Here is a 13440-nt window from a genome sequence, read left to right as displayed (position 1 = left end):
CACTTCTAGTTGTTAAACTTGAAAGTGTGAAGCGATTTACAAGGTTGCTACCGGGATTTGATGGTCTGAGTTATAAGGAGAGGCTGGATAGGCAGGGACTTTTTCTCCCTGGCGCGTAGGAGGCTTAGGGGTGATCTTACTGAGGTCTATAAAATGAGGAGCGTAGATCAGGTAGATAGTCAACATCTTTTCCCAAAGGTAGAGTCTAGAACTAGAGGGCATAGATTGAAGGTGAGAGGGGGGAGATACAGAAGAGGCCAGAGGGGAAATTTCTTCATGCAGAGGGTGGTGAGCATTTGAAATGGGCTGCCAGAGGCAGTAGTAGAGATGGGTACAATTTTGTCCATTAAAAATCAGTTAGACAGTTACATGGGAAGAGTGTGTATAGAGGGATAAGGGAAAATGCAGGCAAGAGGGACAACTTTGTGATAGAAACTGGGCGGCATGGACAACCTGGGCCGAAGGGCCTGTTTCCATGCTGTAAACATCTATGACTCTAAATAAACCAGTCTGGGGATTATTTTGTTTGTCTCATTGAATCAATTTAGGCAATGTATTCCAAATTAACTGTCACAATTACTTCACACAACTGTTTACATTAGGCCCAAGTGTGTATCAAAGCTGAGCCCAATCCTACTAACCCAATGTCATTTTTCCAGCAGGTTGTAGTAGACCATGACAAGAGAGGGATTCCAACACCAAACATTAACCAAAGTTGCCTTTAACTATCATCTGGTTAATATCAGCTAAAATCCAGCAGATTATACTTCCGATTGTGCTGGCCCGAATGGCTTAACTTGGGCAAATTAACTAAACCATTACGAAAACTAATGAGGACACAGGCACAATGAAAGTATTTAAAAAAAAGAAACAGGTCCAACATAATTCGTTACATATGTTCAAATGGAGAATACTTGGCATGTGTATCCACATGGCCCAGAAGTGGCTCCACAAAAATGATGGTGCAGAGTATGTCCCTGAACACAGCAGTATCAATTCAACACATTGTTTGCAATAACTTAAGAAGGAAATTAAATTCAAGTTAGAATCTGCAAATCAGGACAGGATTCCTTTTCATATTGATGACAACTTTTAATTTAAAAAAGGCACAATATTCATGTTCAGCATCACAAATGTTGCCAATGAAATGCTGCTCCTGGTCACATCTAAGGAAGCTGACCTAGTTCCCTTAGAAAGTATCTACATCTTGGCAAATCTGTGCATAGTGGTGGACAGCAAATGCTGCATGGACTTGTATAAGACAACAACCTGTCATAATATACACCAGTATATCATGGTGCAGACACACACTGATGGACACACAGTGAGACTAATCAACATACACAACACCGCAGCCAATCACCAGTGATAGCACACGCACTATAAAGACAGGGGGCATCAGAGTTCCCGCTGATTCGAGTAGCAGCTAGCTAGGAGCACAGAGCTCACAGCCTGCAACACAGACATTCACCATGTGATGAGTGCATCAACTGGCTACGACAAGGCAAAGATCTTTAGTTAAAGCTAGTATCGTATTTACCCACAGTTCAAGTATGTTTACATTGTTAACCTTTTAATAAAATAGTATTGCACTACTTCAAGTGTTGGTGACCTGTATGTGATCCAGAACACCCAACACATCACAACCTAATCGCAAACTTGCTTTCCACACTTGCCTGCATGACTTGTTTCACAGAGCAAAACAATGATATAAGAAAGAATTCAATGACCAAGGTTGGACTCTAAATCCATGCCGAGTTGGTTGATTTCTGTAATGGAAGCAGCTGGGTAAATACTGGTATATTTAATCTGTTCTCAAAGGGGTTTAAAAAAAGCATATAGTTCAAGTCAGGGTTTCATAAAGGCCTACTCAAAAGAATGCATGCTTGGCTATTGGACAAAAATTGCCCTCTGCAATGGAAGAGTAGGCCACACTCACTGTCTGAACTTGCATGTGAAAATAGACCAATTGTAGGTCAAAAAGTAAATTATCAGGAGGACTTCCGGTGGCGGCAATGAGTGAGTGAGCCGCACATTTGGGGGCTCTCACTCGGGCGGGATTTGAGGACCTGGTTACCCGGTGTTGCGGGGCTGTGAAAGGACGGCCACGGGGGGCTAAGGAGCGAGCAGAGCTGCATGGAACTGCAGGAGAGCAAAAAGCAGCGCAAACGAGAGAGGAAGGGACAAAGGCACTGTGCAGGGGAAGCTGACCCGGGAGCAAAGGTGGCGGACCTGCGGTCCTCGAACCCGGCGATCCAGCAGGCGCTGGAAAACATGCTGCAGTGATAAAGAGCAGTTTTGAGTCGTCGAAGCGGGATAACTTGGACCCACTTCAGAAGGCAGTGGATCAGCTGAACCAGAGACTGGATGCCCAGGACGAAAAAGTTAAGGAGCTGGGGGAGGCGGTGGAGGGGCAGGCGGACGCGCAGACGATTGCTGCGCTAGAAGTCGATGGGCTGAAGGAGAGACAGAGAAGACTGCTGGACAGAGTGGAGAAGCTGGAAAATAGAGCCCGTAGATAAAATCTGAGGATCATCGGCCTCCTGGAGGGGGCGGAGGGAGCTGAAGCCACATCGTTCGTGGCGGACCTGTTGATGCAGCTGATGGGGGCTGAAGCCTGTCCGCGACCGCCGGAGCTGGAGGGGGCACACAGAGTACAGGTGAGACAGGTGGGTCCGGGGGGGCCTCCCCGTCCGATGGTGGTTAGGTTCCACAGGTTTGTGGAGGAGCGGGTGCCTCAGTGGGCAAAGAGCGCTAAGAGCAACATGTGGAATAACAGTGTCCTTTGCATTTACCAGGACCTAAGCCAGGAGGTCGGCAGGCGGCGAGCAGCCTTTAAACAAGTTAAGGAGGTGTTGTTCAAAAAGCACGTGAAGTTTGGTCTGCTCTTACCGGCCCGTCTTTGAGTTACGCACACCACTACTTCTCCGAGCCCGAAGAAGCGATGGACTTTGTGAGGGATCAGGGGCTGGTCTCGAAAAAAGGACCCACGGACATAAGCTAGGGTCCGAGAATTACTGGTTGAAGGGACGCCTACTGTGCCTGGACTGCAGGTCGACTGTTTACTGCTTTAAAGGTGCCTTGTGGTGTATTTTTTGTGGGCTGTTTTTGCCTGTGGGGCTTGGACGGTTTGGGTTCGGGGAAGGACTGGTTAATCGGGTCAGACTATTGTACCAGGCCCCAAAAGCTAGCGTTAGGACGAACAGGATGTCAGATTATTTCAGACTACACCGCGGGACCAGACAGGGGTGCCCACTCTCGCCGTTGCTGTTCGCGCTGGCCAGAGAGCCATTGGCGATGGCGTTGAGAGCTGCGATGGGGTGGAAGGGAATGACTAAGGGGGGGGGGGGAACATAGGGTCTCTCTCTATGCGGACGGCCAGCTCCTGTACGTGTCGGACCCACTGGCCGGGATGGAAAATATACTGGAAATATTGAGAAAGTTCGGCCGGTTTTCAGGGTACAAATTAAATATGGCCAAGAGTGAGATGTTTGTGGTGCAGGCAAGGGGCCAGGAGAATAGGCTGAAGGAGCTGCCATTTAGGCTGGTGGAGGAAAGTTCCCGGTACTTGGGGATACAGGTGGCATGAGACTGGGGCAGGTTGCATAAGTTAAATTTGACTAGGGTGGTGGAACAAATGAAGAGGGAGTTTCGGAGATGGGATGCACTCCCGCTGTCACTGGCAGGGAGGGTGCAGACTGTAAAGATGACAATCCTCCCTAGATTTCTGTTCAGTGTCCAGTGCCTCCCGATCTTTATCCCACGGTCCTTCGTCAAAAGGACTGGCAAAATCATCATGAGCTTTGTCTGGGCGGGAGAATCCCCGCGGGAGAAGGCCGCGATGCTTGAAAGGAGCCCCAGCGAGGGGGGACTGGCATTGCCGAGTCTGATCAACTACTACTGGGCGGCTAACATAGCCATGATAAGGAAGTGGATGGTGGGTATGGGGTCTATCTGGGAGCAAATGGAGGCGGCTTCGTGCAGGGGCACCAGTTTGGCAGCCCTGGTCACAGCTCCCCTACCGCTGTCGCCGGCCAGGTACTCCACCAGCCCGGTCGTGGGGGCGGCCCTGCGCATATAGGGCATGGGGGGGGGGGGGGGGGTGCGCGTCTGTCTGGGCTCCAATATGTGATAACCATCGATTCAACCCCGGGAACATGGATGGAGGGTTTCGAACATGGCGGAGGGCGGGGGTGGGGAGGGTGGGCGATATGTTCCTGGAGGGGAGCTTTGCGAGTTTCAGGGGCTTGGAGGAGAAATTTGGGCTGGGAAGGGGAAATGACTTTAGGTACTTACAGATGCGGGACTTTGTACGCAGACAGGTCCCATCCCTCCCACGCCTCCCGCCAATAGGATCCAGGACAGAATAGTCTCTAGAGGAGAAGGAGGAGAGGGAAGAGTCTCGGATGTCTACAAGGTGCTCATGAAGGGGGAAGAGTCCCAGACGGAGGAACTGAAACTCAAATGGGAGGAGGAGTTTGGCGGGGAGATAGAGGAAGAGCTGTGGGCGGAAGCTGGGAGTAGGGTAAACTCAACCACAACATGTGCCAGGCTCGGCCTGATTCAATTTAAGATCGTTCACCGGGCCCACATGGTGGTAGCTCGGATGAGCAAATTCTTTGGGGTAGAGGACAAGTGCGCTAGATGCGCGGGAGGACCAGCGAACCATGTTCACATGTTTTGGGCATGTCCTAAGCTTAGGGGGTACTGGGAGGGATTTGCGGGGGTCATGTCCCAGGTGCTGAAAACAAGGGTGGTGATGAGTCCAGGGGCGGCAATTTTCGGGGTTTCGGAAGACCCGGGAGTCCAGGGGGAGAAAGAGGCAGATGTTCTGGCCTTTCCTTCCCTAATAGCCCGGCGGCGAATACTGCTGGCATGGAGGGACTCAAAACCCCCGAAGACCAAACTATGGCTTTTGGACATGTCAAGTTTTCTGGGTATGGAAAAAATTAAGTTCACCTTGAGGGGATCTGTATTGGGGTTTGCCCGAAGGTGGCAACCATTCATCGACTTCTTCGCGGGAGAGTGAACGTTAGCAGGGGGGGTGGGGGAGATGACAGCAGAGTAAGAGGGATAAATAGGAGGGTAGTGGCTAGGGGAGAGGAGCAGGCATGTGCAGTATGGTTTGATTGAAGTATTGGGTTTATATTGATGTTTGCACATTTCTGTTATCTGTAACCGTTTACAATGCCAAAATTTTTTTTTTTTTTTTTTTAATTGTTTTAAAAAAAAGTAAATCATCAATTATGAGCTCAGACCAATGCATATTAAAAATAATCCTCCACAGGATAGCACGATGGCGCAGTGGGTTTACCCAGCTGCTTCACGGTGCCGAGGTCCCAGGTTCGATCCTGGTTCTGGGTCACGGTTCGTGTGGAGTTTGCACATTTTCCCCGTGTTTGCGTGGCAACCCAAAGATGTGCAGGGTAGGTGGATTGGCCACGTTAAATTGCCCCTTAATTGGAAAAAATGAATTAGGTATTCTAAATTTAAAAAAAAAAGAATCCTCCACCATTTCATTAAACATACATTTGCTCTCTGAAGGCATGCCTAGCTACTCTGAAAAGGTTGTGCTGGGTCACCTTGATATGTGATTTTCAAGTAACCGAAAAGAGTGTTAAGTTAAACAAGTCCCACATAGCCGAGATCTGGTAGGAATATTTGGTCCCAATACCAAAAGCACAGGAGCAAACTAAATTTATAACCTGGAAGGTGTGTTGATCATATTTCCCTGTCTACCAGTCCAAAATCATCAGATTATTTTGCAATCATTTCCACTACCTACTGTGGTGAGATTTGAATTCAAGACTACTGGATTGCTTCTCCAGGGCCATCATCACTAGGTTGCTGAACAAGAGAAAAGAATAGTAATATTTGCAGCTTCACTCAATCCAACAAACACAGCAATTACCTGCTTGGCTAAAAAGGGAGACCTGCTGCCGAAGCAATTTGTCATTCACTAGTCAGAACATAAGCAAAATGTCAAATTTCAAACAATCATAACAACTAAAAATATAAGAGAAAGGGATGCCAAATGATTGCCAATTTGACCCTCATTGGCCAAAGTGTTGTCATGGAGAAAGCAACATGGTACTACAGGCTCCCAAGTTCCTGGGTAATTCAAAAAAGGTGCCAGGCTTGAACATATTCCTCTTCTTTCAGAGAACAGGTCCGTGCATATGATGTAACTTCTAGCAAGTGCAAGTGAGCTAGATTAGACAATAAGACACAAGAACAAATAACAAAGAAAAGTACAGCACAGGAACAGGCCCTTCGGCCCTCCAAGCCCATGCTGCCCGACTAAACTACAATGTTCTACACTTCCTGGGTCCATATACTTTATTCCCATCCTATTCATGTATTTGTCAAGATGCCCCTTAAATGTCCCTATCGTCCCTGCTTCCACCACCTCCTCTGGCAGCGAGTTCCAGGCACACAGTACCCTCGGTGTAAAAAATATGCCTCGTACATCTACTCTAAACCTTGCCCCTCGCACCTTAAATCTATGCCCCCTAGTAATTGACCCCTCTACTCTGGGAAAAAGCCTCTGGCTATCCACTCTGTCTATGCCCCTCAGAATTTTGTAGACCTCTATCAGTTCGCCCCTCAACCTCCGTCGTTCCAATGAAAACAAACAGAGTTTATTCAACCTCTCCTCATAGCTAATGCCCTCCACACCAGGCAACATCCTGGTAAATCTCTTCTGCACCCTCTCTAAAGCCTCCACATCCTTCTGGCAGTGTGGCGACCAGAATTGAACACTATACTCCAAGTGTGGCCTAACTAAGGTTCTATACAGCTGCAACATGACTTGCCAATTCTTATACTCAATGCCCCGGCCAATGAAGGCAAGCATGCCGTATGCCTTCTTGACTACCTTCTCCACCTGTGTTGCCCCTTTCAGTGACCTGTGGACCTGTACTCCTAGATCTCTTTGACTTTCAATACTCTTGAGGGTTCTACCATTCACTGTATATTCCCTACCTGCATTAGACCTTCCAAAAGGCAATACCTCACATTTGTCCGGATTAAACTCCATCTGCCATCTCTCCGCCAAAGTCTCCAAACGATCTAAATCCTGCTGTATCCTCTGACAGTCCTCAATGTTATCCGCAATTCCACCAACCTTTGTGTCGTCTGCAAACTTACTAATCAGACCAGTTACATTTTCCTCCAAATCATTTATATATACTACGAACAGCAAAGGTCCCAGCACTGATCCCTGCGGAACACCACAAGTCACAGCCTTCCAATTAGAAAAGCATCTTTCCATTGCTACTCTCTGCCTTCTATGATCTAGCCAGTTCTGTATCCACCTTGCCAGCTCACCCCTGATCCCGTGTGACTTCACCTTTTGTACCAGTCTACCATAAGGGACCTTGTCAAAGGCCTGACTGAAGTCCATATAGACAACATCCACTGCTCTACCTGCATCAATCATCTTTGTGACCTCTTCGAAAAACTCGATCAAGTTAGTGAGACACGACCTCCCCTTCACAAAACCATGCTGCATCTCACTAATACGTCCATTTGCTTCCAAATGGGAGTGGATCCTGTCTCGAAGAATTCTCTCCAGTAATTTCCCTACCACTGAGGTAAGGCTCACCGGCCTGTAGTTCCCTGGATTATCCTTGCTACCCTTCTTAAACAAAGGAACAACATTGGTTATTCTCCAGTCCTCCGGGACATCACCTGAAGACAGTGAGGATCCAAAGATTTCTGTCAAGGCCTCAGCAATTCCCTCTCTAGCCTCCTTCAGTATTCTGGGGTAGATCCCATCAGGCCCTGGGGACTTATATACCTTAATATTTTTCAAGACGCCCAACACCTTGTCTTTTTGGATCTCAATCTGACCCAGGCTATCTACACACCCTTCTCCAGACTCAACATCCACCAATTCCTTCTCTTTGGTGAATGCTGATGCAAAGTATTAATTTAGTACCTCGCCCATTTCCTCTGGCTCCACACATAGATTCCCTTGCCTATCCCTCAGTGGGCCAAACCTTTCCCTGGCTACCCTCTTGCATTTTATGTACGTGCAAAAAGCCTCGAGATGTTCCGGTTGCGGCTATGCGGAGCTAAGTCGCACGTTCGGCAGCTCCCGCTAAAAACGGACTTTTGGGCTCTTTTTAGGGCCCATAACGGCGCTTGTTCGACGTTTCCCGGTGTGGGAAGGGGACAGCAACATTCCCCCGATAGTGTATGGATGGGACCAGGAGCGGGGCGATTAAAAAAAGTGGCATTGAAGCAAAGAAAGGTGCGAGGGGGAGGACCAAGATGGCGGCGGGCGGAGACCAGGCAGCGTGGAGGCAGTGGGCGCAAGAGCAGCAGGAGCTTCTCCAGCGCTGTTTTAAGGAACTGAAAGCAGAGCTGCTGGAGCCGATGAAGGCTTCAATCGATAAGCTGCTGGAGACCCAGACAGCCCAAGGGACGGCGATCCGGGAGGTCCGACAGAAGGTCTCAGAGAACGAGGACGAGATCCTGGGCCTGGCGGTGAAGGTGGAGGCGCACGAGGCGCTCCACAAGAAATGGCAGGCGAGGTTCGAGGAGATGGAGAACCGATCGAGGCAGAAAAACCTGCGGTGCCGGAGGGGTCGGACGTGGGGGCCTACGAGGTCACCATGCTGAATTCGCTGATGGGAGCGGGGGCCTTTCAGGAGCCCTTGGAGCTGGAGGAGGCCCAAGCCCAGCGAGTCGCCGCAGGCGGTGCTGATGCGGTTCCACCGGTTTGCTGATCGAGAGTGTGTGTTAAGGTGGGCCAAGAAGGAGCAGAGCAGCAGGTGGGAGAACGCGGAGGTCCGGATCTACCAGGATTGGAGCACGGAGGTGGCGAAGAAGAGGGCCGGTTACAACCGGGCGAAGGCAGTGCTGCACAGGAAGGGCATGAAGTTTGGTATGCTGCAGCCGGCGTGTCTGTGGGTCACCTATAAGGAACAACACCATTATTTTGAGTGCCTGGAGGAGGCGTGGGCCTTTGTTCAGGCCGAAAAACTGGACTCGGACCGAGGGTCGGGGACGAGGGGTCGCGGTGGAGGGACGGTTGGGGATTGTTGTGTTGTGTTTCGAGGGGGGGTTCTTTGTTTTTCGGGGGTTGATTGGGCATTGTTTTGATTAGGTTCGCGGGGCGGGCTCGTGAGGGGGGGTGGGTTGGAAAACTGCACGGGGGGGGGGCGGTTCATGGTCGGTAGGGGAGACAGGCCCCTGGGGGGGGGGGGGGGGGGGGGGGGGGGGGGGCTGGGTTGGGGGTAGTGGGACCAGGCCTGGAAAGGGAGCTGCGCCAGAGGAGGCGGGGCCGGGCGAGTGGAAAACGCGGGCTTTTTCCCATGCTTAGGGTTGAAGGGGCAGGGCCAGAGCTGGGAAGCGCGGTCTTTTTCTCCCGCGCTGGGAGTGGAATAGATGAGATCCTGCTGCTGGACAAGGGGGGGGGGGGGAAAAAAAGAGTTCCACACTTGTGGGGGGGTCGATGGAGTGGCGGGAGTGGCCGGGGTCAGCAGGAGGCAGCTGATTTACAGGAGTGCAATGGGGGGGGGTTGCTGCTGGAATGGCCAAGGGGGAGCTGGAGTTGGTAGAGGAGGTCGGGGCAGGGGTCTGCCGCTGTGGGGAACAGGTCGTGCGGGGGGGCGCGGGCATGTGGCTGGCCTAGGAAGAGCTATGGCTAGTCGGCGGGGAAGGGGGGTGAGTAGCCCCCTGATCCGGCTAATAACCTGGAATGTAAGGGGACTGAATGGGCCGGTCAAGCAGGCCCAGGTGTTCACGCACCTGAAGGCAGATGTGGCCATGCTTCAGGAGACGCACCCGAGGGTGGTGGATCAGGTAAGGTTGAGAAAGGGGTGGGTAGGGCAGGTGTTTCATTCGGGTTTGGATGCAAAAAATCGGGGAGTGGCGATCTTTGTGGGGAAGAGAGTGTCGTTCGAGGCGTCGAGCATTGTGGCAGACAATGGCGGTAGGTATGTGATGGTAAGTGGCAAGCTGCAGGGGGAGCGGGAGGTGTTGGTCAATGTATATGCCCCGAAGTGGGACGATGCGGGGTTCATGCGGCGTATGCTGGGCCGGATTCCGGACCTGGAGACAGGGGGCCTGATAATGGGGGGGGGGGGATTTCAACATGGTGCTGGACCCGGCACTGGATCGCTCTAGGTCTAGGACGGGCAGGAGGCCGGCGGCAGCCAAGGTGCTGAGGGGGTTCATGGACCAGATGGGAGGGGTGGATCCATGGAGGTTTGCGAGGCCGGGGACCAGGGAATTCTCATTCTTCTTCCATGTCCACAAGGCCTACTCCCGGATTGACTTTTTTGTCATGAGCAGGGCGCTGATTCAGAGGGCGGAGGATACGGAGTACTCGGCGATAGCCATTTCTGATCATGCTCCGCACTGGGTGGACCTCGGGTTGGGGGAGGAGAGGTACCAGCGCCCGCTCTGGCGCCTAGGGGTGGGGTTGCTGGCGGACGAGGAGGTGAGCGGGCAGGTCGGGGGGGGGGGGGGGGGGGGGGGGGGGGAGGCGGTGTAGAGAGGAACCTGGTGGCTAATGACAATGGGGAGGTGCAAGTAGGGGTGGTCTGGGAGGCGCTGAAGGCGGTGGTCAGAGGAGAGCTGATCTCCATTAGGGCACACAAGGAGAGAGGGGAGAGGAGAGAGAGGGAGAGGTTGGTGGGGGAGATGGTGAGGGTGGACAGGAGGTACGCGGAGGGCCCGGAGGAGGGATTGCTTAGGGAGCGGCGTAGCCTCCAGGCTGAGTTCGATTTGTTGACCACCAGGAAGGCGGAGGCGCAGTGGAGGAAGGAGCAGGGGGCGGTATATGAATACGGAGAAACGGCGAGCCGGATGCTGGCGCACCAGCTTCGGAAGATCGGGGGATTTAGGGATGGAGGAGGGAGTACAGTGCGAAGTGCAGTGGGTATCAATGGGGTCTTCAGGGACTTCTACGAGGAACTGTACCGTTCTGCGCCCCCACTGGAGGAGGGAGGGATGGGTCGCTTCCTGGACCAAGGGATAGGGAACATGCAGGTGGGGAAGGCACCGGGGCCGGATGGGTTCCCGGTTGAATTTTACAAGTATTCGGACCTGCTGGGCCCGCTGTTGGTCAGGACCTTCAACGAGGCAAGGGAAGGGGGGGGGCTCTGCCCCTGACGATGTCTGGAGCGCTGATTTCTCTGATCCTGAAGCGGGACAAGGATCCCCTAGAGTGTGGGTCATATAGGCCGATCTCACTCTTAAATGTAGATGCAAAGTTGCTGGCAAAGATTTTGGTCATGAGGATCGAGGACTATGTGCCGCAGGTCATACACGAGGATCAGATGGGGTTCGTGAAAGGGAGGCAGTTGAATACTAATGTACGGAGGCTCTTGAATGTTATAATGATGCCGGCGATGGAAGGGGAGGCGGAGATAGTGGTGGCGATGCATGCAGAGAAGGCCTTTGATAGGGTGGAATGGGGGTACCTGTGGGAGGTGTTGAAAAGGTTTGCGTTCGGGGAGGGGTTCGTCAGGTGGATGAGGCTGCTATATGAGGCCCCGGTGGCAAGTGTGGCCATGAACAGAAGGAGGTCAGAGTATTTCCAGCTACACCGGGGGACGAGGCAGGGGTGTCCCGTCCCCCCTGCTCTTTGCGCTGGCGATTGAACCCCTGGCCATGGCGTTGAGGGAGTCGAGGAACTGGAGGGGGCTGGTGCGGGGTAGGGAGGAGCATCGGGTGTCGCTCAATGCGGATGATTTGCTGCTATATGTGGCGGACCTGGTGGGGGGAATGCTGGAGGTGATGAGGATCCTTAGGGAGTTTGGAGACTTCTCCAGGTACAAGCTTAATATGGGGAAGATCGAGTTGTTCGTAGTGCACCCAGGGAGCCAGGAGAGGGGTATTGGTGAGCTCCCACTAAAAAGGGCAGAGAGGAGTTTCAGGTACCTGGTCATCCAGGTGGCTAGGAGCAGGGGGGCCCTACATAAGCTTAACTGCACGAGGCTGGTGGAGCAGATGGAGGAGGAGTTTAAGTGGTGGGACGTGCTGCCACTCTCCCTGGCGGGTACGGTGCAGTCATTTAAAATGACGGTCCTCCGGAGGTTTTTGTTCCTGTTCCAATGCCTCCCCATCCATAGGGCCTTCTTCAGGCGGGTTAACAGGAGCGTTATGGGGTTTGTGAGGGGGCAGAAGACCCCGAGGGTGAGAAGGGTGTTCCTGGAACGGTGCAGGAAAATGGAGGGGGGGGGGGGGGCAACGTATCAGGTGATGCAGGAGGAGGAGGAGGCCTCGGTGGAGGTGCTAAAGGGCAAGTGGGAGGAGGAGTTGGGTGAGGAGATTGATGAGGGGATGTGGGCGGATGCCCTGGGGAGGGTGAACTCTTCCTCCTCTTGCGCGAGGCTCAGCTTCAGACAATTTAAGGTGCTGCACAAGGCTCACATGACCGGGGCAAGGATAAGCCGGTTCTTTGGGTGCGAGGACAGGTGTGTTAGGTGCTCAGGGAGCCCAGCAAACCACACCCATATGTTCTGGGCATGCCTAGCGCTGGAGGAATTTTGGAAGGGCGTAGCGAGGACGGTGTCGAGGGTGGTAGGATCCAGGGTCAAACCGGGCTGGGGGCTCGCAATATTTGGGGTGGCAGAGGAGCCGGGAGTGCAGGAGGCGAAAGAGGCCGGTATTCTGGCCTTTGCGTCCTGGTAGCCCGGCGAAGGATTCTTCTTCAGTGGAAGGATGCGAGGCCCCCAAGCGTGGAATCCTGGATCAATGATATGGCGGGTTTATTAAATTGGAGAGGGTGAAATTCGCCTTGAGAGGATCGGTACAAGGGTTCTTTAGGCAGTGGCAACCGTTCTTCGACTTCCTGGCAGAACGATAGACATTGGTCAATGGCAGCAGCAGCTCGTGGGTGGGGGGGGGCCTCGGTTCAATTTTCTTGAGTGGGCGTGTAGATGAAGGCTGTTAATTTATTATTTATGTATATGGGGGGGGGGGGGGGGTTTGTTCTTTTCTTTCTGTATTTTGTTGTTGATATGTTGTGAAAATTTGAATAAAAATTATTTATTTTTTTTAAATAAAAAAGCCTTGGGATTTTCCTTAACCCTATTTGCCAATGACTTTACGTGACCCCTTCTAGCTCTCCTGACTCCTTGCTTAAGTTCCTTCCTACTTTCCTTATATTCCACACAGGGTTCGTCTGTTCCCAGCCTTCTAGCCCTGACAAATGCCTCCTTTTTCTTTTTGACGTATTTATCCTTCTTCCTCACAGGAACATGCCGGTCCCGAATTCCTTTCAACTGACACTTGAAAGCCTCCCACATGTCAGATGTTGATTTACCCTCAAACAACTGCCCCCAATCTAGGTTCTTCAGTTCCCACCTAATATTGTTATAATTAGCCTTCCCCCAATTTAGCACATTCACCCTCGGACCATTCTTATCCTTGTCCACCAGCACTTTAAAACTTACTGAATTGTGGTCACTGTTCCCAAAA

At 52.0% G+C, this 13440-nt stretch overlaps 1 protein-coding gene across 1 annotated transcript in view; it reads right to left on the bottom strand.

Moving 5' to 3' along the window:
• The window catches only part of LOC140395958 (pericentrin-like), a 401239-nt gene that overhangs the window by 181152 nt on the left and 206647 nt on the right, over positions 1 to 13440 (bottom strand).

Source organism: Scyliorhinus torazame, chromosome 2 (assembly GCF_047496885.1).
Source record: "Scyliorhinus torazame isolate Kashiwa2021f chromosome 2, sScyTor2.1, whole genome shotgun sequence".
NCBI lineage: Eukaryota > Metazoa > Chordata > Chondrichthyes > Carcharhiniformes > Scyliorhinidae > Scyliorhinus > Scyliorhinus torazame.
Note: the sequence above shows the minus strand (reverse complement) of the source record. Positions and strands in the feature narration are given on the sequence as shown.